This window comes from Pongo abelii, chromosome 14, assembly GCF_028885655.2.
Source record: "Pongo abelii isolate AG06213 chromosome 14, NHGRI_mPonAbe1-v2.0_pri, whole genome shotgun sequence".
In the NCBI taxonomy this organism is placed as follows: Eukaryota; Metazoa; Chordata; class Mammalia; order Primates; family Hominidae; genus Pongo; species Pongo abelii.
Genome location: NC_071999.2, coordinates 32,752,154 through 32,779,225, shown reverse-complemented (window position 1 = coordinate 32,779,225; position 27,072 = coordinate 32,752,154). Strand labels below are relative to the sequence as shown.

Genomic DNA, 27,072 nt, shown 5'->3' with positions numbered 1-27,072 from the left:
AGAGCCCAGGTTCTGAAAACACACTGAATTAGGTTTGTCATCCTGGCTCTGCCACGTCCTGGCTGTGGGGAACCTGGACAAGTTACTTAACCTCTCTGGCCCTCAGTTTTTCCATCTGTAACATGGGGCTCAGAATAGAGTTGACCTCACCAGGGTCTCACAGAGGTCCTAGTCCCATACACACAGTGGGTGCTCAGTAGATGGATCTGTTATTTGTCATTCATGAAATTTCATCTAAAGTTGAAGAAATTACTAGATCTCAAGGAAATCGGCCTATAAGCCTGCCATGGTGGAAGGGCGTTGAGGGACCAAACAGCAGTGCTGACTGTACGTCTTCCAGCTCCAAGACAGCAGGTGCTACTACTCCCGATGGCTCTGAACATTGAGGAAAGAAAAGCAAATATTAAACTATCTTATAAACAAGGCCAGGAGGTTTGAAGGCTAGTGAATTGCTTCTGCCCGTCTGCCAGGGGTATGATGCAGCAGAAGGAGTGGTGGGCACTCGCTCCCCTGGCCCCCCGTCTGGTGGGCCAGCAGCCCACACTTGTTCACTGAATGAAGAAACACACCTGGCTGGCAAGCCTACAAACAGAGCTTCCTCCCTCCCCCAACGATTCCCTACCCTCAGAATGATTTATGGTCATTCAGTTTTCATTTATAAAACTGACAGTATTCCAACTGATAAATATTGATATATGCGAAATTCATCAGCCGCAGGATAAAAGCCACTGGCCCCGTGGCGACATCTGGCCGCCTTGGGCAGACGTCATCCGCTCGCCCTTCACCCTATGGAACGCTGACTGCTCTTAGGTATAATAAAGTGTGTTTAAGGTCCACAGGATGATGACAATAGGGTTAAACTTAGCTGATTCCACAGCTGAGGGAGATCCCAGGTAGAGACATTTTGGATCACACTTGTGAAGACGTCCTCTGCAGTGAGGTCCTTACACAGCAGCATGGGATGGGAACAATAACAGGATAACAGATGACATACAGTCATTTGTAGACAGTCTGCAAAAGGGGTGGCTGAGATCTCCTCACAGAACACTGTCTGTGACGACAGTTCGGGGAGGGAATAGGGCATTGCCTTTTATCTGCAGATTTCAAAGTTCTTGACGTGAGTCAGTCTTTCCCAATACCTTGTAGAAGGCAATAGTCCCCATTACTCCAGACAGAAAGCCTGAAGGGCACATTGGGCAATGGCACCATGAGTCCCAGAGGGACTGATCAAGGCTCACCTGTCCCCAAGCATGTGTCTTGGCTGCCCTGTGTCTGGGCCAGCCGCTGGCATGGGGCAGGGAGCACCAGGGAGGAAATAGGGCCTGGCAGCAGCAAAGCACACAGTTCTCTGCACTCTGGTTCCCAAATTTGGGAACTGCCCCTGAATCACTCATCAAGTATGTTAAAGATTAAGATTGCTGGTTCAACTGGTTTCTCTCTTCAAAATTTTGGTTCAGTAGGTCTGGGTTAAACTGGGGACTAGAATTTAACAAATTCCACAGGTGACCCTGGTACACAACCAAATTTGGCTCTTAAGAGTCAACAAATAAGGGACTCTGGAAGGAAATGGGATTGAGGGGGCTGGGGCCTTTGCAGAACCAGAATCCCAGCTGCCACCAGCACACATGGTCCCGGACGGCTCCATTGCACTCTGGCTGAGGATGGTCACAATTGTTCCTGCTTCCCTCAGCACAGTGGTTGGCAACCTTTTTGGGGTCTTATGCTCCTTTCAGATGCTGATTTAAAAGAACCTCCCCGAAAAACATTCACATGCCTACACAATTTATTTATTTTTATTTTTAAATTTTATTTCAATAGTTTTTGGGGAACAGGTGGTTTTGGGTTACATGGATAAATTCTTTAGTGGTGATCTGAGAGATTTTGATGCACTTGTCACCTGAACAATGTACACTGTACCCAATATGCAGTCTTTTATCCTCCCCACCTCCTCCCCTTGAGTCCCCAAAGTCCATTATATCATTCTTATGCCTTTGTGTCCTCATAGCTTAGCTCCTACTTATAAGTGAGAACATACGATATTTGGTTTTCCATTCCTGAGTTACTTCACTTAGAATAATGGCCTCCAACTCCATCCAAGTTGCTGCAAAGGCCTTTATTTCATTCTGTTTTATAGCTGAGTAGTATTCCATGGTGTATATACACCACATTTTCTTTATCCACTCATGGGCATTTAGGCTGATTCCATATTTTTGCAATTGCAAATTTTACTGCCATAAATATGTGTGTGCAGGTGTCTTTTTCATATAATGACTTCTTTTCCTTTGGGTAGATACCCAGTAGTGGGATTGCTGAATCAAATGGTAGATCTACCACGAGTTCTTTAAGGAATCTCCATGCTATTTTCCATAGTGGTTGTACTGGTTTACACTCTCACCAGCAGTGTAAAAGCGTTCCCTTTTCACCACATCAACGCCAACATCTATTGTTTTTTGAATTTTAAATTATGGCCATTCTTGCAGGAGTAAGATGGTATCACATTGTTGTTTTGGTTTGCATTTCCTTGATGATTACTGATGTTGAGCATTTTTTCATATGTTTCTTGGCAATTTGTATATCTTCTTTTGAGAATTGCCTATTCATGTTCTTTGTCCACTTTTTGATGGGATTATTTGTTTTTTTCTTGCTGATTTGTTTGAGTTCCTTGTAGATCCTGGATATTAGTCCTTTGTCAGATGCATAGTTTGCAAATATTTTTTCCCACTCTGTGGGTTGTGTGTTAACTCTGCTAATTATTTCTTTTGCTGTGCAGAAGCTTTTTAGCTTAATTAGGTCCTATTTATTTATTTTTGTTTTTGTTGCATTTGCTTTTGGGTTCTTAGTCATAAATTCTTTGCCTAAGCCAATGTCTAGAAGATTTTTTCTGATACTATCTTCTAGAATTTTTATGGTTTTAGGTCTTAGATTTAAGTCTTTGATCCATTTTGATTTGATTTTTGTGTAAGGTGAGAAGTGAGGATCCAGTTTAATTTTCCTACATGTGGCTTGCAAGTTATCCCAGCACCATTTATTGAATAGACAGGGCTTGCCCCACTTTATGCTTTTGTATGCTTTGTCAAAGATCAGTTGGCTTGTAAGTATTTGGCTTTATTTCTGGGATCTCTATTCTGTTCCATTGGTCTATGTGCCTATTTTTTATACCAGTACCATGCTGTTTTTGTAACTATAGTCTTATAGTATAGTTTGAAGTTTGGCAATGTGATGCCTCCAGATTTGTTCTTTTTGCTTAGGTGCCTACACAATTTAGGCTGAGATTTCAGAAGTGTTGTGGGAGGCAGACTGAGCAGTGGGGAAAGAGGTTCAAGAACTTAGCCAAAAATGAATGGAAACTGAAAAAAAATTTTTTTAAGTAGGTATCTTTTCATCCTACTATCACTAGTGTTTCTCAAAGGCTGCATGGCCATTTCCGATTTTTGAGGTCCGTAGTATATTAAAGAATTAAGAAATATGGGCCAGGTGTGGCAGCTCACACCTATAATCCCAGCATTTTGGGAGGCCAAGCTGGGAGGATCACTTGAGCCTAGGAGTTTGAGACCATCCTGGGCAACATAGTGAGACCCCATCACTACAAAAAATAAAGAAAATTAGCCAGGTGTCATGGTATGTGCCTGTGATCCCAGCTACATGGGAGGTTGAGGTGGGAGGATCACTTGGACTCAGGAGGTTGAGGCTGCAGTAAGTCATGTTTGCACCACTACACTCCAGCCTGGGTGACAGAGCAAGACCCTGTGTCAAAACAGATAAAAAAAAAAAAGAAATTATATTGATAGAGTTTGGATATATTTAATTGGCACTCGCCATCCTGTTCCATCTCCTTCTAGTATTATGTTTCTGCATCACAGGAGCTGGAAAGCGAAAAACCTTACTTTCTATGCTCCCTTCCAGCTGGACCTTCCACCTGTGTTTGCACATGACCTGGAAGACAGTCAGAGGCAGAAGTCCCTGCAAATGCTCCTGGCTACTTCTTGCAGGCAGCTGATGCTGCTGCAGCAGAAGACTTTCCTATGTCTAGCTGCCAGTGTTCTGGGTGCTGGGGGCATCCTGTTCTTGGGATCACAGCTATGGTGGTATGTTCTAGAACTCAGAAATTTACCAAATCACTGGATGGACCAGAGGAGTGAGCTCCAGGTTGGGTTTGCAGAAGGGACTCCCAGAACTCTTCCACCACACAGGCCTCTCAGGGAGCTGCTCCCTCTGCCATGGTCAGTGACAGGGGGAAGCAGGCGCCACCATTGGGGTTGTTGAGTTCGTGGCTGCAACCCAGGGATGAGGAAGCTGCTGCAACACACCCATGAAGCTGACACCTGGACACAAATCCCTCCTGATAAGTGTTTACGACATTTCCAGCGTGGTGCCGACACTGCATGGAAATGCTGCATGGAAAGTCCTTATATATCTATCTTTGTGCATTTATGTGAGTATATCTGCAGGTATTGAACTGCTGGGTCAAAGGGTATGTATACCTTGATAAATATTGCTAAGTTACTCTCCAAATTTTTTTTAGAGACACTATGTTGTCCAGCCTGAACAAGTGACCCTCCTGCCTCAGCCTCCCAAGTAGCTGGGACTACAGGTGCAGGCCACTGTCAAAAGTGTTTTAATTCACACTACCACCAACACCTGACCTCACCTTTACTAACACAGAGTATAACCCAGGTATGGATTTTAAAATACCCACTAGATGGTAAAATAACAACTAGCCAGGTATGAGTACTGAAGACCAGAGACAACAGAAGCCCATCAGCAAGAGAGACACACACCCCACCCATCCAGCAGACACCTGTTGGATGAATGCTTATATGTTGAATATCAACTGTAGCATAAGCAGTGTTTTTAATCTTTGGCAATGTGAGAGGCTCATTGTATTACATTTATGTTTCTTTGAGTATTAATGATGTTGAGAAACTTTCCTTGTGACACTTTTAAATCTCTCTTCTGAATCTTGAATTTTAAAAAGTTACACAAACTATTCTAGAGTTTAGTTTCAATGCAATGCTTTAAGAGATTACTATGGCTCAAGGCTTCTTCTGGGTTCTGGAGATACAACAATTAAATAGATTTCTCACTCACTCTTGAGTGTATGGCACTGCAGGAAAAGAGAGGTATACGTACACACATACACACACACGGAAGGTCATTTCAAAGCAAGGAGCACCAGGATTTCCACGATGAATTGAAATCATTGAGTACTTTTTTTATAATACGTGGGGGAAAGTAGAATGAACAGAGTTATCAAAGAGGAAAGCCAATTTGTAAAGCTTATAACTTAAAAAATAATGGAGAAAATTGTTTCCGGGCTGTACAGAAATGCCTTATTTATTCCAATTGATATGTTTTGGTAAGCACGACGTGCAGGGCAGTTAACTGTTGCTGTGTGATTTCTTCTTTTTCCATGATAAATTTAGTGCTAGAAAGTGTCCCTTATGAAGAGACTGAATAGACACAAGAAAGGCTCCTTCCTCCTCCCCACCATGGTGGTGTCAGTGAAGGACTGCTAAAATAGAGATTTAAATAAGATTAAGAGTCCTATACCATAGTACCCTAAATGTCCAGGATATAGTTGAAAATTACTCATCATACTAGGGACTGGGAAACTAAGATCCAATATCAACTTGAATAAGAAAACAAGATCAACAAACACCATTAGGTACATGACACAGATATTGGAATTACCTAACAAGGACTTTAAAACAGATATTATTTTTTAAAATGCTTCAATGGACAATTTTTTCTTGTTTTGTTTTTGTTTTTGTTTTAGAGGGAGACTTCTTGCTCTGTCACCCAGGCTGGAGTGCAATGGTGCAATCTCTGCTCACTGCATCCTCCGCCTTCCTGGTTTAAGCGATTCTCCTGCCTCAGCCTCTGAGTAGCTGGGATTTCAGGTGCCCACCACCATGCCTGGCTAACTCTTTTGCATTTTTAGTAGAGACGGGGTTTCACCATGTTGGTCAGGCTGGTTTCGAACTCCTGATCTCCAGTGGTCTACCCGCCTCCGCCTCCCAAAGTGCTAGGATTACAGGCGTGAGCCACTGCGCCTGGCCCCTCAGTGGACAATTTTGAACAAACTTAAAATAAATAAAAGAACAGAAAGTCTTAGCAAAGAAATAGAAAGTATAAATAAGAACCAAATATAAGAAAGACATGTAAGAAAGACCTTTTATTAGGGGAAAACTTTTGGGGTAAGAAAAAAATCCTTCTGCTGGCTTCTTGTTTTTAAAAGTCTTTGCAGAACTATAAAATCTCCTTAGCTAACCACAGCTTCATGAGGCTTACCTTCAGAAAACTCACTCCACTGAATCCAAATCTCTGCTGTCCTGGCATTCAAGCACTGAGACAGAGGACGTGATGTGTGCATTAACAGTAGCCAGGCAGCTTGGAGGCCGATGCTAGGACTCATCATTTTGAGATGCAGAGCCAGTACAGCAGGGCCACCAGGGGTCAGACACTGCCTTGTCCATTGTGGCCACCTGCCCTGGACAAAGTAGGGCATTCAGGACTAGTGTGCTAAAGGGCCTTCATGGCCCCTTCAGGCATAGTATTGTGGGAGGCCTCCTTCCTATGAATGTTTGCTAATAATACAAAAGTCTTTCAATATCTTAACCATTGGAACAGCCGTTCTTGTATGCCCTGGCTGAATATCAGACTTGCCTGAAAGACAGGTTAAAGATTTTGGTCTTCATTCTAAGAGCAATGGGAGCCACTGAAAAATAGTGAGCAGGGAAGTGACATGAGTAAATTTGCATTTCAGAGGTCACTGAGGTGGTGGGGAGGAGAAGGAGCGATCAGAATGGACATGGTCTACCATGAGGAGTCCTAGTCCAGGCAGGAGCAGATGGTTCAGACCATGGACCCTGGTGACTGTTTGGGTTGCAGAGAATCAACAAAGTCAATGGTGTTGCATTGGAGGTGGTGGAAGGAGACGATGACCTCAGGGTTTCTGGCTTTCTCATTGCGGTTGATAGAGAGAAGTTAAATCAACTGAAAAAAGGAACAATGGAGGAGAACTGGATTTGGTGGGGAGAAGATCATATGGACAATTTTGGAGATGTTGAGTTTAAAAGGACTTTGGACATTGAAGAGATGTTAAGTACACAGCGGTAGATCTACTCATCATAGGTTTGGAGCTCAGAAGAGCATTCTGGGCTAGAGTTGTGAACTGATGAGATGTCAATAATCAAGTCAAAAATGAAGAGGTGGACAGGATGAGATCAAGTATGGAGATGGTGGAGTGAGAAGAAGAGAGAGACTCCAGGCCTGAAGAACTCCAAAAGTCAGTGGCTGAGCAAAAACGGGGCAGATATGGAACATTTTTCCTGTATTTCCTCTCAGGAATTGAAATTTTAAAACATTACAAATACCACAAACATAAAATCCAGAAATTAGCGTAATATTTTCATTAATTATTTACCTTAAACACTTCTATAATACTTTTCTCAGTAATTCAGGCTGCATGATCTTCTTTTTTTTTCTTTCTTTTTTTTTTTTTTTTTTGAGATGAGTCTCACTCCGTTGCCCAGGTCGGAGTGCAGTGGCGCGATCTCGGCTCACTGCAAGCTCTGCCTGCCAGGTTCACACCTTTCTCCTGCCTCAGCCTCCTCCCGAGTAGCTGGGACTACAGGCGCCTGCCACCACGCCCAGCTAATTTTTGTATTTTTAGTAGAGATGGGGTTTCACCATGTTAGCCAGGATGGTCTCGATCTCCTGACCTCGTGATCTGCCTGCCTCAGCCTCCCCAAGTGCTGGGATTGGGTGCATGATCTTTATTTTGCCCAATTTATTGAGGCATAACTTATGTGCAATAAACTGCCTGCATTTAAAATAAGCAGTTTGATAAATGTTGACAGATGTGAACATGAAATCACTGTCGCAATGAATATTCAGAACATTTCCATCAGTCCCAAAGCTTCCCTGCACTCCTGTGCAGTCTCTTTCTACCCTTGACAATGGTTCTAGAGTTTTACACAAATGGAACCACACAGTGTGTACTTATTTTTGTCTGGCTTCTTTTCCCTCAGCATAATGATTTTGAGATGCATCCATATTATCATGTATGTCAATAAGTCACTCCTTTTTATTGCTGATTAGTATTCCACTGTATGGAAACACCACATTTTGTTCAAGCACTCACCTGTTGATAGACATTTGGGTTGTTTCCAATTTTGTGCTACTATGAGCATTTTTATCATGAGTGAGTGTTGAATTTTCTCATATGCTTTTTCTGCAGTTATTGAAATAACCACATTGTTTTTCTATTTTATTAACATCATAAATTACAGTGGTTAATTTTCTAATATTGAACCAACTTTGAATTCCTGGAATAAACTTTACTTTGTCCTGGTACGTTCAATGTAATTCTAGTTGTAATTATAGCTACAGTTGTAGATAGATCAAGAGTTGGATTTGATTTGCTATACCCACTAGCAGTCACTCCCCATTTCCCTCTTCTCCAAGTCCCTGGCAACCACGAATCCACTTTCTATCTCTGATTGACCTATTCTGGGCATTTTAATAAATGGAATCATAGATGTGTGGCCTTTTCTGTGTGACCTTTTTTATTTATCATGCCTTACAAAATGCTAAGAAAGGTTTGCCCATGTTGTAGCATATCAGTACTTCATTCCTCTTTATGGCCAAATAATATTCCATCATGAGGATATGCCACATTTTATCTTTCTGTTCATCAGTTAATGGATATTTGGGTTGTTTCCACTTTTCAGCTACTATGAAAAATGCTGCTATGAACACTTTGTACAAATTTTGTGAGGAGGCCAGGTATAGTGGCTCATGCCTGTAATTCCAGCACTTTGGGAGGCTGAGATGGGAGGATTGCTTAAGCCTGGGGGTCTGAGACCAGACTGGGCAACATAGTGAAACCCCATCTCTACAAAAAATTTAAAAATGGCTGAGAGCGGTGGTGGCTCATGCCTGTAATCCCATCACTTTGGGAGGCCAAGGTGGGTGGATCACCTGAGGTCAGGAGTTAGAGACCAGCCTGGCCAACATGGTGAAATCCCATCTCTACTAAAAATACAAAAATTAGCTGGGCCTGGGGGCACATGCCTGTAGTCCCAGCTACTCAGAAGGCTGTGGCAGGAGAATTGCTTGAACACAGTAGGCGGAGGTTGCAATGAGCTGAGATCGTGCCACTGCACTCCAACCTGGGCAACAGACTGAGACTTCATCTCAAAAATAAATAAATAAATAAATAAATAAAATTAGCTGGGTGTGTTGCCACTTGCCTATGGTCCCAGCTACTTGGGAGGCTGAGGCAGGAGGCTTGCTGGAGCCCAGGAGATCGAGGACGTAGTGAGCCATGACTGTGCCACTGCACCCCAGGCTGGGTGACAAAGTGAGACCCTGCCTCAAAGAAAAAAAGAAAATAAAAAACAAACACATTTGGCTTTGGTGAGGATATGTATTTTCAATTATCTTGGAAGTAGAGCTGCTGGGTCATATGGTAATTCTTGAAGTAATTTTTGAAGACCTTTCAAACTGTTGTCCAGGGCAGCAGCACCATCTTACAATCCTACCAGCAATGTGTGAGGGTTCCAATCGCTCTACATCCTTGCTAACTCTGTTAGGATGTGACTTTCTGATTGCAGCTTTCTTAGTGGGTGTGACGTGGTATCTCATTGCAGCTGGTTTGCATTTCCCTAATGACTCGTGATGTTGAACATCTCTTCAGGGGCTTATTGCTCATTTGTATATCTTTCTCAAACTTTTGTCCATTTTAAAATTGAAATGTCTTTTTATTGTTGCATTGTAAAAGTTCTTTACATATTATGGATACAAGTCTCTCGTCAGATGTATGATTTGCACATCTTTTCTCCCATTCTGTGGGTTGTCTTTTCACTTTGTTGACGGTATCCTTTGAAGTGCAAAAGTTTAAAACTTTGATGAATTCTGATATATCTATTTTTTCTTTTGTCACTTTTGTGTAATATCTAAGAAGCCATTGCCTAAGGACCCAAGGATTTACTCCTATATTTTCTTTTAGGAATTTTATGGTTTTAGCTCTGAAGACACTGCTCCATTTTGGGTTACGTTTTGTATATGGTGTGAGGCAGTGGCTCAGCTTCTTTCTCTTGCATGTGGATATCCAGTTGTCCCAGCACAGCTAATTGAAAAGACATTTCTTTTCTCATTAAATTGTCTTGACACTCTTGTCAAACTTCATCCTCTTTGCTAATTTTCTCAATTCTGTGTTCTTTTTCTGTTCTTATCTTTATTATTCCCTTTCTTCTAGTTACTTTGGGCTCACTTTGCTCTTCTTTTTCTAGTTTCTTATTGTGGACTCTTAAGTCTCTGTTTTTGTACACCCTCCCACCACCTGACCCAGTATAAGCATTTAAAGGTATAACTTTTTCTCTAACCACTGTTTGCTTACGTTCCATAAATTTTTACCTTTTTCATTATCATTTAGTTCAAAGTATTTTCTAATTGCCATCATGATTTCTTCTTTGACCTATTGATTCTCTAGAAGTGAATTGTTTCTTTTCCAAATATTTGACGTCTACTTATCTTATTGTTTTTAATTTCTATGTAATTCTGTTTTAATTAGAGAATAGGCTCTTTAAATATAAATCCTCTTCAGTTTATTGAACCTTGTTTTATGGTCCAGCATATGGTCTATTTTGGTCAACAAACCACATGTGCTTGAAGAGAATGTGTATTCTGCAGTTGTAACTGGTAGATATAGATTCTATAAATAGCAATTATATAAAAGTGGTTAATAGTGTTGTTCAGTCCATCTATCTTTTTCTTGATTTTTTCTAGCAGCCCTATCCTAAGATATTCATATTCATATTCATCTATGATTGTGGATTATTTCTGTCAATTTTTTCCTCAGGGATATTTAAGCTCTGTTACAAGACACACACCCACATAGGATTCTTTGTCTTCTTAGTATATTAATGCCTTTATCCTTATAAAAGATCGTTCTTTGGTAATTTTTTTTCTCAAAGTCCATTTTGTCTGATAACTAGATAGTGTGGGGTGGGGGAAAGGGAGAGGGTCAACAGAGCACCCTTCATCCCCACTGAGCATAGAACCAACTGAGAGGTAAACCTAGCTGCGGAGATTAAATGTTAGTGTTCGTGCTGATGAAGCCGATCAGAGGCTGTGGCCCTAGATTTGTGTCCAGATGGGCCTGTTAATACTTCCCTCAAAATTAGGTGGCCTTGCACATCCAGTCACTGGCCCAGATGGACAATAGTCAGCCTTTTCCTTTCACCCTCATCCAGGGCAGACAGCAGAAGGCAGAGGGCAGGTAGGTGGACGGACTTCCGAGGCAGAGTGAGGGGCCCAGAGGAGCCTGCCCAATTCTTCCTCTAAAGATCACCAGTAAGTGAAATGAAGAGGCCAGGGGCTGAGGGAATATTCTAGAGAGGATTTCCACATAGAAACAAGGAGAATGTGCCCCTTCTAAAAGGTCTCTACAGCTATGAGAGCATGTGAGCTTACCCAAGAAGAGTGAAGGATGAGGAAGTAGAGGACCTGAACCGAGCCCTGGGGGCCACCAGCATTCAGAGGCTGGGCTGCGGAGGAAGGTCCCCTGAAGGATATGGAGAAGGGGTCCCCAGGGATGTCATGGAAACAAAGGAAGGCATTTCAAGGCGGCATTGCGGCTGCCAAGAGGCTGAGAACGTTGAGATCCCCTCATGAAAGCCCAGGCTTGTCCAATGGGGTAGAATTTTGGCAAAGAATCTTTCAAGCCACACACTGAGCACACTTCTGACTTCCCCAATTATGGTAGAAAGGAGAATTATTTACCCTGATCTGGGAGGAAGATTTATAGGTTTATAGGCCCTTAAAATCACAGTACTCAGACTCTGTTTTCCTAATGGTGAATGGCAAAGAAAACAGCTTTCAAAAATAAACGCGGGTAAACGTGGAAGGCTAGACTCCTTCCTGTGGCTTATTTTAACTTTCATATAAGAAAACATAATCGTTGATTACCTTGGCAATATACCATGCCTTATCAAAGGGCTTTAAAGCACTCTCATTAATCCTTTCAATATACTTGGATAGGAGGTGAAAACAAATATGTGTATTTTAACCTCATCCTAGAGAAAAAAGGAGAGAGTTGGAGAGAAGTCGAGGGCTTTTCTCCCAAAATCCTGGGGGATGACGTGGCATCAGCCGTGGCCTATAGTGCACAGGCCAGAAACTGCCCCCTGCAGCTAAAGCACTGGAACAGAAACGAGGAAGATTCATGACTCAGCCGAAGAGAAGTGAAAAGGTGAGCAATTAGATAATGAACAGAACATGCGTCATATAGTCCTCAAATAACAAACTCATATTTCAAACTCTTTCAGGGCAGAAATAATATTTTACCATTCTTTTCATTGTTGACAGTCCCTAGTACAGGCTAAGACCTCAGTAAATATTTCCTTCCTGGCTGATGACACAAGTTGTCTCTCTGTGTGTATGGGAAGAGTATAGAGGGATGTGAATTTTATTCCGTGTATAGAATAAGTAGTTTTCTAAGATTTTGTCCATGGAAGTGATGCAATCAGCTCGAATTTGACCAAAATGGTCTAGGCCCGCTCTGGGTTTTAGGAAGGAAACCTAGTAGAAATGAGTGAGATGAGCTTAAAGTATAAAGGAGCTGAGAGCAAACAAAATACAGGGCTGGAGTCTGTTTACTGCAAAATTGTCTGTTTTTGCATGAAAGTGTATTTTGGGGCACCCATTTGTGCACTCACCCAACAAATATTTATTGAGCACCTATTATTATATATCATCGTGCTGGGTGCTTGGCAGTTACAAAGATAAATGAGATGGATTTTCTACCTTGAATATGTCATGGTCAAATGAGGATACCCTGTAGATGTTCTTGATCAAATCATACTTTTTTATTTTATTTTATTTTATTTTTGAGGAGTCTCACTCTGTCACCCAGGCTGGAGTGCAGTGGTGCAATCTCGGCTCACTGCAAGCTCCGCCTCCCGGGTTCACGCCATTCTCCTGCCTCAGCCTCCCAAGTAGCTGGGACTACAGGCGCCCTCCACCACACCTGGCTAGTTTTTTTGTATTTTTAATAGAGACGGGGTTTCACCGTGTTAGCCAGGATGGTCTCGATCTCCTGACCTTGTGATCCGCCTGCCTCGGCCTCCCAAAGTGCTGGGATTACAGGCGTGAGCCACTGTACCCAGCCTTTCTTGACCAAATCATACTTTGGATGTTGGATGGAAGCAAATCAAAATGCTATAGCAACCTAGCAAGGTTTTTTGTAGACACAGACAAACTTATGCTAAAATGAATATGGAAAAGCTCAGGATCTAGAATAGCTGAAATAATCTTGTAAGAGAAGGAGAAAGGTAGGCTGAGCACAGTAGCTCACACTGTAATCCCAGCACCTTGGGAGGCCGAGATGGGAGGATTGCTTGAGGCCAGGAGTTCAAGACCAGCCTGGGTAATATAGGGAGACCTCATTTCTACCAAAAAAAATTTTTTTAATTAGCTAGGTGCGGTGGCAGGCTTGTGTAGTCGCAGCTACCTGGGAGATTGGGGTTGGAGGATTTCTTGGGTCCAGGAGTTCAAGACTGCAGTGAGCTATGATTGCACAATTGTACTCCAGCCTGAGTGACAGAGCAATATGCCTCATTTTAGAGCTGCAATAGTCAAGACAGTGTGTTATTGCTGAGGGATAGACCCCTAGATTCATGGAAGAGAACAAAGAACAAATAAATAGATGCACACAATATAACCAATTTTTGACAAGGTGCAGAAGCAATTCAATGAAGGAGAGACAGCTGTCTTGGTCTGTTTTATGTTGCTATGACAGAATGCTACAGACTGGGTAATTTATAATAAACGGAGATTTATTTGGCTCATGGTTATGGAGGCTGGGAAGTCCAGGATTGAGGGGCCACATTTGGTGTGGTCCTTCTTGCTGCATCATCACATAGGCAGAAGGCATCACATGGCAAGGCAGAGACAGTGACAGGGGGCCCAACTCACTTTTATGACAAACCTATTCTGGTGATAATGACATTAATCCATTCATGAGGGCAGAGCCCTGATGTCTAAACAGCTCCTGTTAGACCCCACCTCCCAGCACTGTTGCATTGGGGATTACGTTTCCAACAGACAAACTTCAGGGGACACATTCCAACCATAGCAATAGGCTTTTCAACAATGATGCTAAAGCAATTAGACATCCACAGGCAAAAAGAAAACAGGAAAAAAGAAGAACCTTGACTCAAGTCTCATATGTTATACAAAAATTAGCTAAAAATTGAGCACAGTGTGAAATGGAAAAGGTAAATCTAGAAAACTTGTAAAAGAAAAACATTAGAGAAAGTTTTTGAGACCTAGGTCTAGGCAAAGAGTTATTATACTCAATTCCAAAAGTGTGATCCATAAAGGAAAAATTGATACATTGGATCTCATAAAAATTAAAACCTTTTGCTTTATGAAAGACCCTATTAAGAGGATGCAAAGACAAGCTACAGATTGGGAAAAATATTTGTAAACCAAATATCTGACAAAGGACTCTGGTCTGGAATACATCAAGAACTCTGCAAACCCAACAGTTAAGAAAAATCCATTTAGACCATGGGCAAAAGAAAGGAATAGGTGTTTCACTGAAGAAGATATAGAGACGGTAAACGAGTACATGAAAAGATGTTCAATATCATTGGCCATTAGGGAAATGTAAATTAAAGTCACAACGACATATCGTTACGTATCTGTCAGAATAGGTAACATAAATGTCTGTCTATCCCCACCAAATGGTGATGAGGAGAAAGTGGGCCTCTTACCATTGCTGGTGGGAATGTAAAATGATCCTGCCACTCTGGAAAATGGTTTGGCAGTTTCTTAAACAAATTAAACACGCCTCTACCACACAATGCAGCAACTCTACTCCTGGGCATTTATCCCAGAGAAATGAAAAACATGTTCACACAAAAATCTGTACCTGAACAGTTTTATTTGTTATAACTGGAAACAACTCAGGTGTCCTTCAATAGGCGAATGGTTAAACAAACTGTGGTACGTCCATGCCATGAAATGGTGCTCAGTAATAAAGAGGAACAAACTGCTGATACATGCAACAACTTGGATGAAGCTTAAGGAAATTACGCTAAATTTAAAAAATAAAAAATTATGCTAAATGATAAAAACCAATCTCAAAAGGTTGCACACTGCATAGTTCCACTTAGATAACATTCTTTTTTCGTATATTAATTAATATTTAATGTGTCATAAACTGAAACAGAGATATTTAAAACTAATTCATTTGAAAACAGCAACATAGCCAATGAAAACTAATACAAATAGCTTATTTTTATGAAAACAACTATATTTTCTAAAACAAAGAAAAATTAGTGAGAAAAGTGGAATTGTTTTGCATTTTTCAGATCTCTAATATCTGGCTTAATGGAAGACAGCTGATTCTCATATCTGCTTCTGCATTCTATTTCTTACCATGTGTTATTTTAGTTGAAGTATCTGAAGACAATTCAGCCCCACTTAGATGTGTAGTTAAAAAAGAGAAGAGTATTTTAATGGTCTTTTCAAATATGTATAGATATTCCTTTTTAATACTACACCAAAACTTGACAGGTGATGAGTGTTTTTAGAGATTAGTTGCAATATGAAATCTAAAACTCTATCAGTGAAACTTTCTTACTCTGTTATACTAAAATCCATTATCTATCTTGAAGTTTTCAGGGAGCTTTTATTCACACTTTTGTTTGAAAGACCATTCAGAGACTGCACAAAGAAATGATTAGAGGCAGGGAAGAGGCTTCCCCAGAAGAAGTAAGGTGAAGTTAAGATAGCAAGAATAGGCCAGGTGCGGTGGCTCACGCCTGTAATCCCAGCACTTTGGCAGGCCGAGGCGGGCGGATCACGAGGTCAGGAGATCAAGACCTTCCTAGCTAACAAGATGAAATCCCATCTCTACTAAAAATACAAAAAATTAGCCGGGTGTGATGGCACGTGCCTGTAGTCCCAGCTACTTGGGAGGCTGAGGCAGGAGAATCGCTTGAACCTGGGAGGGGGAGGTTGCAGTAAGCAGAGATCGTGACACTGTACTCCAGCCTGGGTGACAGAGTGAGACTCCATCTCCAAAAAAAAGAAAAAAAAATAGCAAGCAAGAATATATGGTAGAATAGTAGAATACACGGCCTTGCCTCATTGCTGCCTGTATAGCATTCTTGAAATGATAAAGTAACAGAGAACACATTAGTGGTCGCAGGGCTTAGGGACAAGATGGGTGAGAAAGGTGGGAGGTGGGTGTGGTTATAAAAGGGCATCAGGGAGATCTTTATGGTGATTGAATTGTCCTGTATGTGAAATGCATCAACGCTGATATCCTAGTTGCAATATTACACTACAGTTTTGCAAAATGTTACCAATGGGGGAAACTGGGTGAAGGGTACAGTGGATCTTTCTGTCTTATTCCTTACAAATGCCTGTGAGTCTGTAATTAACTCAGCATAAAGCATGTAATTTAAAAAATTTAGTAGATTAAATAGGTTGTATCTATTTACATAAAATATGAAATATACACAGCCAAAACAGATGCAGCAGAGAGGAAAGAATGAGAAACTCAGTCTGCAGTCAGGGAGGGACCCTCAAGGGAAGCAACGTTTGAACTGCACTTTGCAGAGCTCTTAGAAGGTACTATTTGCAGATAAGCTCTTTTATTATCATTTCTCAGAAGGTAGGTGGTTAATAACTCATGTTCCATTTGTTGGGCTAAGATACAGAATTATAATGATAGCAAACACATCGAGCCTTTCCCATGGTTCAGGCACTGTTCCAAGTGCTTTGCATATATTCATTCATTCATTCCTCAGAGTACCACTGTGATTATCTATCTATCTATTCATCCATCTATCTATCATCCATCCATCCATCCATTCATCTATCTATCCATCTATCCATCCACTTATCCATCCACCTATTCATCTATCTATCTGTAATTGGTTTTACAGTTAACTTTTGTTATAGGTAGAAGGAGTACACTCTAAAATAATAATAAAAAGTATAGTATAGCAAATTCATAAGCCAGTAACATAGCTGTTTGTTATAATGATCAGGTATTATGCACTGTACATAATAGTATATGCTACACTTTTACATGACTGGCAGCATAGTAGGCTTCTTTACAACAGCATCACCACACACACATGCTAGTGATGCATTGCGCTATGACACTATGAAGTTACTAGGTGATAGAAATCTTCAGTTCCATTATAATCTTATGAGACCACTACCATATTTGCAGTCCCTTGTTGACCTCAATGTTGTTACGCTGAATATGACTCAGTCAGCGCTCTGTAGCCATATCCAGGAGTTCCTCCACCATGGATTCAACCAACCTCAGATTGAAAATATTTTAAAAGAAATTGTGTCTGTAATGAACATGTACAGACTTTTTTCTTGTCATTATTCCCTAAACAATACAGTATAATAGCTATTTTCATAGCATTTACATTGTATTAGGTATTATAAGTAATCTAGAGATGATTTAAAGTACATGGGAGGGCTGGACATAGTGGCTCATGCCTGTAATCCCAGCACTTTTGGAGTCCGAGGCAGGTGGATCATGAGGTCAGGAGATGGAGACTAGTCTGTTCAACATGGTGAAACCCTGTCTCTACTAAAAATACAAAAATTAGCAGGGCATGGTGGCATGCGCCTGAAGTCCCAGCTACTCAGGAGGCTGAGGCAGGAGAATCGCTTGAACCTGGGAGGCGGAGCTTGCAGTGAGCAGAGATCACACCACTGCACTCCAGCCTGGGCAACAAAAGCAAAACTCCATCTCAAAAAAAAAAAAAGAAAGAAATCAAACAAAAAAAAAACAAGTACATGGGAGGATGTTTGTAGGTTATATGCAAATTCTACGCCATTTCACAGCAGGGACTTGAGCATCCATGGATTTTGGAATCCAAAGGAGGTCCTGGAACCAATCCCTTTGGATACTGAGGGACGACTGTACATGCATGTGTATATATGAGACAACTCACTGGGGCACACAGAGATAAGCAGCTTGCCCAAGGTCACACAGCTGTAAGTGAAGCTGCAATTTGATCTGCTTGTTTGGCTCCAGAAATCCAGGCTTTAAGTACCATGCTGTACTGCTCATTTTCTCTTGTCCCAAATTGTAGCCCTCACTTTGCACTTTCAAGGCACAGAAGAACTTTTTCTCTTTTCTTTCTTCTTTTTAGTGTGAGCACCTATGATGAGTAAAATGTGCTGGTGGCTGGAGAAACATGAAGATGAGTAAGAGCCAATTTCTGTTCTTGGGGATTTAATAACATATTCAAGGGAAAAGACACAAAATAACCATTTCCAGGTAAACTCTGATCGGGAGGGTGGGAGGAGAACTGTGGTTTGCTTTTGTCCCAACACTTCACATTCCTTACCTCTTTCTCCCCACCGAGACCTTGAGGAGCAGCCTGAGCCAGAGGACCAGCATCCTCATCTTCTCTCCATCTCTTACTAGGGGGGTGGCTTTGGGCCAGTTTCTTACATTCTTTGGACCACTTTAGTTTCCTTATTGAAAAATGGGGATAATAATAGTGGCTACATCTCAGTGTGATTCTGAGGAAACCAGAATTGTACATGCAGAGCACATGCACAGAACAGTGCCTGGCACAGTCAGTAATTGATCAATGTGTGCTATTGTTGTTGTATATATTAGTTCTCCCCTGCTACAGATGAGAGCTATCTCTAACTCAGAGACTTGCCACATCATTAAACTAGGAGTGGGAATTGAGCCTGGATAAGGAAGAGGAACAGGAATTCAATACAGTGAACACAGCAGGAAAGGCTTGTGTGAAGGCTCTGGGCTGGACATGTGCAAAGCGTGTCTGGAGATGGGGAAGGTCCATTGGGCCAGGAAACCACAGGCTCTGCTCTACTGGAGCGGGGGAGGAGTGCAGCAGACCTCAGGGTGAAAGGAAGAGTGAGAGGTGTGGCCGTGCTGTGGAAGACTTTTTGGATGGATGTTCATCCTGCGTGTACGGGGAACAAGGAGATATTCTGAGCAGAGTGCCATCAGCCCATTCCTGTCTGGGGAGGATGATGCAACCTGTGAGAGGAGGGAGGGAGAGAGACGGAAGGTGAGAGTGAGGACCAAGCAGAAGAAATGTGGGTAACTCATACATTTGGTTGGTAGGAATGGGTTTCCAATGCCTCAGATGGGAATATGAACTTGAAATGTGTCCTGGTGACTCACGGCATCCTCCTAGATTAAAAACAAACTTTCAGAGACCACAGCTTCTGCTTCAGTGTTCACCCCCTTACTGCTTAGGCCTGTGAAATGGTGGTGACCCTGGATATAAGGACAAAACAGAGGAGACGAGTTCGAAGGCACTGGGGAGCCAGAGGCTGTGCTTTGAGCATTTTCCAAAGGAGAACGGATCAGAGGGGGCTTTATCTATCACAAAAGACTTGATGCTTAGGAAGGGAACTTAAGAACCTTCAATGAGACACTATGCCTCTTTCTTTTAGAATTTTGTTTTTAATTGTGGTAACACATGCATATCACAAAGTTTACCATCTTAACCATTTTGATGGACAGTTCAGTGGCATTAGGTACATTCACATTGTTGTGCAACCATCACCACCATCATCTCCAGAACTCTTCATCTTGCAAAACTGAAACTCCGCACCCATTAAACAGCAGCCTCATGCCCGCCACCTCCTCCAGCCCCTGGAAACCATCATTCTCCTTTTGTCTTAATGAATTTGACTGCTCTATGTATCTCATGAGTGGAATAATACCATATTTGTCCTTTTGTGACTGGCTTATTTCACTTAGCATGATGTCTTTAAAGTCCATCCATGTTGTAGCATGTGGTAGGCATTCCTTTAATTTTAAGGCTGAATAATATTTCATTGTATGTGTATACCACATTTTGTTTATCCATTCATTCATTGATGGACATTTGGGTTATGTCCACCCTTGACTATTGTGAATAATGCTGCTATGAACACATACAAACATCTCTGCAAGTCCTTGCTTCCAATTCTTTTGCGTATATACCCTGAAGTGAAATTGCGGGATCGTATTGTAATTCTATGTTTAATTTTTTAAGAAACTGTCATTCTGTTTTCCATAGCGGCTACACCATTTTACATTCCCACCAATAGTGTACTCCAATTTCTCCACATCCTTGCCAATATAGACTTTTCTATTTGGGCTAGCATTAAGCTATGTGACCAGAACATAACAAGTAGCTCAAGAACCCATCCACCATTTACGTTTATCATTATTTTTTCCTCTGGATGAATTAAGTTAGAAAGAAAGGAGGTATTGCTTTAGCTACTAGAGTTTAGCACTTAAACACTTCTTCATGAAATTCCAGTTACTCTCAATCAGAGTAAAATAAAACCATGAGGGTTATTTTGAGCCAATCTTCAGGGTTTGAGGTAATGATAGTGATATTCTAAGAGTTCACATTTATACAGGACGTGTGTGTGCTCGGCACTGACCAATCACTTTCTATATATGACCTCATTGAATCCTCCCATCACCCTTAGGAGACCAGCACTATGATCACCTCCACCTGAAAATGAGAGAATTGGGGCCTAGTAAGGTTGTGGCTTGTGTAAAGACGCAGAAAGTTTGCAAGGCAGTGTCCAAGCCCAGCCTACACCATCACACTGCATTTCTACAAAAAGCCACACCCTTCAGTAGGTGGACACCACCTGTGCAAAAGATGTACGGACAAGAATATTTAATGCAAATATGTTATAAAAGTTTAACATTGGGCCGGGCATGGTGGCTCACTCTTGTAATCCCAGCACTTTGGGAGGCCGAGGTGGGCGGATCACCTGAGGTCAGGAGTTCTAGACCAGCCTGGCCAACATGGTGAAACCCCGTCTCTGTTTAAAACACAAAAATTAGCCAGGTGTGATGGAAGGTATCTGTAATGACGGCTATTCAGGAGGCTGAGGCAGGAGAATTGCTTGAACCTCGGAGGCGGAGCTTGCAGTGAGCTGAGATCATGCCACTGCACTCCAGCCTGGGCGACAGAGCCAGACTCCATCTCAAAAAAAAAAAAAAAGTTGAACATTGGAAAAAGCTTATATGCCCATCAATAAGGGTTTGATTAAACTGATGAAGGTGCACCCATTGAAGGGAATAGTTACGCATCTTTTAGGAATTATGATGTAGATATATATTAGTTGACATAGAAAAGTGTTCAAGCTATATTGATGACCCCCCCCCAAAAAAAAGTGGTTGCAAAGCAATAAGGATGGTGTGATCCAGCTTTAGTAAACTGATATAAATTTGTATTGATACAAGTTTTGATATATAAGTTTAAAAGGCTGGAAAATTATAGAGCAAAAATATTAACAATGATCACCTTGATGTGGGAGGATTCCTGGCAGTTAGAATAATGGCATTTTCTCAACTTTCCTTACAATGTTTATATAATACAGAATAGAATGAAAGCTTAACAACACACACCACCAACCTTTCACTGAAAGTTTCCCTTGTGCCCCAGACTGGAAATCAGCCCCACTGCACTCAAAGGTGCTGTGACTTTGGACAAGTTCCTTATCCTCTTTGGGCCTCCTTTTTAATCTAATAATAAAAAGGCGGTTTAATTTCGAAAGTTTCTTCCAGCTCTAACACTCCTTGATTGAATGACTCCCAATCCCGGCGGAGGTTCTTTAAAAAAAACGGCCTACTGGGATTCACATGTGGGTAAATGGTCTCTTCAGCCCGTTTTCTTTGATCTAAGTTAGTGCATTGCACCAGAGTTGTGTCAAATCACCCTGGGAAAAAGTAGCTTTTCCCAGAAAGACAAATTTTCACCAAAGTAGCTTTTCCCAGAAAGACAAAGTTTAACCTAAGACATTAAAAAAACCAACCAACCAAACAAAAAGCACTACACACTGAACGGACTCCACAAGCCAAGCAGAAAAACAAAAAACAACGAACCACATCCCCCTTCCCACCCTTACCCCAGACTCTTAGCTTCTTTCTGAAGATCGCATGTCACCTGTACACCTGAATAGTCATAGTAGCTGGCATTTATTTTTACAGATGTCCATAGAGTCACTTATAGCATTTTCTCCCACAGAAGCACACAGCGAAATCACAGCCGAGCAGAGGAGGGCAAGGGAGACAGCCGCCCCAGTCTGAGAGCGGCAGGGTCTGGCTGGAGCTGCTCCCGGCTAGCGGACTTCACCCGGGCACGGAGGCAGCACCTGGCGGGAGCGGCCTGCTCTATGGCGCCCTCTGCTGTTAGTCCGCCCCAGGCTCCGCGCCGGCCTCTCCTGGGTCCGTGGGGCCTGGGGCTGCGGGGATCACCGAGACCCACATTCCCGCGGCCAGCAGTCTTTCGCTCTGCTCAGAGGAGAGGCAGACAGGCATATTGCAGTTTCCCAGTCGCTTTTTACACCTGCCTCCTTCGGATAAACCCAAAAATCTTCCTTCAGAGAAGACGGCCCGTATTTCCCGTTATTGGGGGGTGGAGGTGGGGGTAAGGGCGTCATAGGGAGAGCCTTACTTTCAGCATTCTGCATTACGAAACCAAGGGAGACTTTTTTTTTTCCCAACAAGTGTGAACATTTTTTTTCAAGAGAATTAAATCGTTTATTGATTACACATGATAATGGATGACACACAAGCTTCATTCCCATCTCTAATTTTATCTGGTACCGTTATTCAACTTAGATATATTGCATAGGATGTGCCAACAATCACTTTTATCACCAATAATTCCATGATTTTGCTTGGATAATCCCTTTTAATGGTGAACTTCAGGTCACAACAGTAACTATCAGTTCAACTACACCAAGGTTTCTGAAGACAATGGCTTCTCCACCCAAGCAAGTTGTATATAAATTCCAAATAGAACCTGGCACCACCCTGAAGGAATTCTAACTTCACACTGTTGGGAAAATTTACCAAGATGGCTTCAGAGTAGACTAACTTTACACAGCACATTTTTAAAAAAAAAGACATTTATTCAGCGTCACGATCAGACTATTACATTTAGCAATCAACGGCATGGGTGCAAAAAAAATCTACATTAAAACCCTTTGTTGGAATGCTTTACACTTTCTACAGAACAAAAACTAAAATAACCTCTTACTCAATTAGTCACAAATACAGTCCTCGAGTTTTTTGCCCATGTACATGAGTATTTGTCTAAAGCACGTCTTGTTTGTAGCAGCTAGGCCTTGCCACCACTGTGCTTGGCTGAGTTCACAAATCTGTTGTAACCTGTAGCTTCCCTGTCACTTCTCTGGCTCTCCCCTCCTGCTAAGCTATGTTTACTGATTAAAATATTCTGCCACAGCCATAGCTACTGCTGCTACTGGATCCACCATAGCCACCTTGGTTTCGTGGTTTGGCGAAGTATTGGCCTCCACCACCACAGGGGCCAGAGCTTCTGCCTCCAAAATTTCCTCCCTTCATGGGTCCAAAATTTGAAGACTGATTATTGTAATTGCCAAAATCATTGTAGCTTCCACTACCTCCAAAATTGCTTCCACTAAAAAATATGGAACACTTCACGAATTTTCATGTCATCCTTGCACAGGGGCCATGCTAATCTTCTCTGTATTGTTTCAATTTTAGTATATGTGCTGCTGAAGCAAGCACAAGTGTGAACATTGACTAAGCTTCTCACATATCTTTAAAGCCCCACTCTAAGGGGACTCTGTCTTGGAGAACCAACTGTTCTAGAATTTTCTCACCTGCCTTCTGCAGCCCCTCTCCCCATTTCTTCTCCTAGGGAGTCTTCCAGATGGTGCAGTTCACCTAGGAACTGCATGTCCACTTGCTGAGGGTGTGGCAGGAGGCAAGTCACTAAACCTTTATGAGTGAATACTGTCAACCTTATACAGCCCATTCATTTCTTCACTAATTCCATCCATGTCAACTCAACAACTACTCCAGCTGACCCTGGGGCTTGGTGCTGGGGATACATCCCATACAAAAGGATGCTTTCCTTCCTGTCCCAAATTGTATCACCCCCCGAGGGATCATACACAATAGATACACAAATGGTTGCATGTCAATGAAAAGAACATGTTGCAATGAGAAAGAATAATATAGGTTGTGAGCTCACAGGAGGAACATTAAAGCTGAGCCTGCAGGATAAATAACAATAAACTGGGTGAAAAACACTGAACCATGACTCTGAGATGGGAAGGTGGCATAAATTCCAGGAGATGCATGTGGCTGGACCATCGGGAGTGGGAAGAGCAGAAACCCCAAAGGAGATTGGAGAATTAGGCAGAGGGCGGATTAGGTGAACCGTGGAGAGCCAAGCTAAGAATGTTGAGTCAAATTATAGAGTGCAGTGGAGAGCCCCTGAATTTATTTTTAGTAATTGACATGATCTGAGGTGGAGTTTGCAAGGATCCTTCTGGCTGGTGTGACAGGAGGGAGGCAGGGTGAGGGCAGGAGCCTTGGGGCTGAAGATAGATGGGAAATTGGTTCCTGGTGATAGCAGTCTAAGTGGCAGGAAGTCGCCAGCCACAGAGCATGCTTTGAAGGCAGAGTGGAGGACAGGCTGGCATGTTGCCTGTGGGGCTAAGGAAGAGAGAAGTGTTATGGATAGCTTCTCCATCTCCATCCCTGACAGGCAGAACTCAGGGAAGAGCAGTTTCAGGGAGTAGCTCTAACTTGCATATAAAATCATGGAGGTGAAATTAGCCTGCCAGGGCCTGCCTGAATTGGAAGCTCTGTCATAAGTGGACTGTTGATCCGTGGACACAGAAATGTTGCTATCTAGGGAGACGCATCTGATGCCAACTGGTGTATTCATAGCACTTGATGAGGGTGTTTATAGAGTAGTACTGTTTTGATGTTTGGGATATTTAAAAAAAGAAAATTGAGAAGTGTGTTTTCATGTGACGACTTTGCATTTTAATTTTATTTTTAAATGTAAAGATTAAGGAAAACATGCATCTAACTCTGGTAGAAGAACTAAAGTGAAAACGGAACCTAGGAATGGGATAGTGGGTGGAGAAGGGAGGAGGCTTGTCCAAGCCAAGTCAGGAATTGGGCCAGATTCGTTACAGCCTTTGGAAATCATAATCAAGTGACAGTCTCTCATGCTTTGGCATCAATACAGCACTACTAGGGCCGTGAAGTAAGAGTAAACACTGCATGCATATGAGTCATGGCAGCTTGCACTAATCTTTGAGTAGTAATTGAGATGATCTCAATATAGTGACAAGACCGTAATGTAATATAACCGAGATGCTTATAATAATCGCCATGCCACCATGACAGCATCCAGTCAGCTGAGGACGGCCACAAACAGAATCAGCCGGAGCTAAGGGGGGCAGGGGCTCAGGCCCACCTGCAGCCCACCCATCAGCACTCCTGTGTGGCAGAAGCTCTGGGGAGAGCCTTTGTCCTTTGCTAGCTCCTGGGATTTTAGGTAGATGGGGGAGCAGGAAGGGAAGAAAGAGCAGGGACTGCTGAGTTCCAAATAAGTTCTAGGTCTCCACGGGAGCAGAGCTGCTCCTGGATGCCTGTGTGAAGTTCTCCCGGCCTTGGGGGAGCCTCCGGAGCTCCTCGGGGGGTCCTCCCCACTTGGGAAGGGTTCCTAGCTATGGCGGCCACGCACAGGCAGGGGGCGCTGCTACTTCACAGTTTCAAAGCCGGACTCCTATTCAGCGAATGCCTTGGTGAGTTTCCTGAGTTCTCCGAGGAGACGCTGGGAGCCTGCACACCCAGGATGTAACTGCCAACGCCTGCAGAGAGGGAACCTCCTCGTGCCGTCCGTGGAGCCCAGAGCTGGGCTTTCCTCAGCTCTGGGGACTGTAGCCTCGGCCCACTACCCCTGCCTGGCACTCTGTCCTAAAGCTTCCCCTCAAGGAGACAAAGACGTTGACACTTTATTTTATCCTGAGCTCCTGGCTCATTGATCTCATGCTGCAAACCAAGCAAGTGGACGCGCTCCCCCTAACGGCTCTGCTCTTTAGTCATCCTTTCCTAACAAAATGAGTGGCTGGGGCTGTCCCCATCAAAACCTGCAGTAGGAAGTACCCGATTTGAGCAACTATTCGTGGTAGGAGGGTGTGCAGAATGCCTTGAGCTAAGAAGGGGAACTTTCAAACAGCAGGCGTGTAACAGTTTTCCTGTCTGGAGCCAGCTGCCACCCAACCCCAATCCCACAAAGCAGCTGAAGCTCAGAGGCACGTTTCCTTTGCGGCATGGTATCGGGGCGGGTGAAGGTGGGACCTGGGTATGTATGCAAGGCAGGGGCATTTCTAAGGAACTCACGACACTGGGGATTGGTTTTTCCTTCCTGCTAAGACTGGGCTGGCACTGAGGGCCACTGCCATCGTGACCCTGCTGCTGGTGCCCTCCTCCACTCTTCCTGTGAGTCTCATTCTCTAGGCAAATGGTACTGTACCTAGAGAGGAGTGAGTTACCCAGGAGCTCACCAATCTCTCTTCCTTCCTCCTCTTTTCTCTCCTGGGCAGGGTGTGGTGGGCATTGGGGTTAAGAACTATCCCTACAGAAGCTCCAGGTTAGCCTTTCCCATGGTGGCATCAACCTGGAGTCCCCGCCAGCCCAGGCATAGGATGTCCATTGATCCCAGTGCCAGCAGGCCGTTGCCTCCCTGGAAACTCACTGGCCTCCTAAGACAGCCCAGACAATCTGCACCATGGAAGGCCACAGATGCTGTATTCCATGAGGCTGGCAACAATAATCCCAAATGGTACCAGATGACCTTTGCCTCATGGCCCAGGGAGGCTTTTACTGCTGCACTTGAGACCAGGCTTGGGGAGTGAGTGAGGAGAGGTGGCCTGAGGCTGGGATGCCCTTACCTCTCCATCTAATTGAGAACGCTGAATGGCTTCCTCTTTTTTTCCTCCCTTCTCCTTCAATAGAGTCCAACAATTTAGCAAGCTCACCAAGCTGTGTCCTGCTTCATGACTAATTCACATATTTAAATGGGATCGGTCAAAGCTGAACTATTTGATGCCAGCCAAGCGCATTTATCAGGTCAAACTGCTCACAAAGGCTAGAGGCCAGCGTGGGTATGTGGGTGTGTATGGAGTGAATGTGTGGGATCTTTATTTATTTTTAGTCTCAGATTT

The 27,072-nt window shown here is 42.9% G+C and overlaps 1 long non-coding RNA gene and 1 other non-coding gene across 2 annotated transcripts in view; one reads left to right on the top strand and one right to left on the bottom strand.

Moving 5' to 3' along the window:
• LOC112128594 (uncharacterized) overlaps positions 1–27,072 on the top strand; it is a 98,922-nt gene that overhangs the window by 65,435 nt on the left and 6,415 nt on the right. The window contains exons 2-3 of the long non-coding RNA XR_002911094.3: positions 3,904–4,432; positions 18,207–18,334. This is a non-coding gene — a long non-coding RNA (uncharacterized LOC112128594). The remainder of the gene's footprint in view (positions 1–3,903; positions 4,433–18,206; positions 18,335–27,072) is intronic.
• LOC112128689 (U6 spliceosomal RNA) lies at positions 23,502–23,608 on the bottom strand. The gene has a single exon (XR_002911166.1). It is a non-coding gene; the product is annotated as a U6 spliceosomal RNA (small nuclear RNA).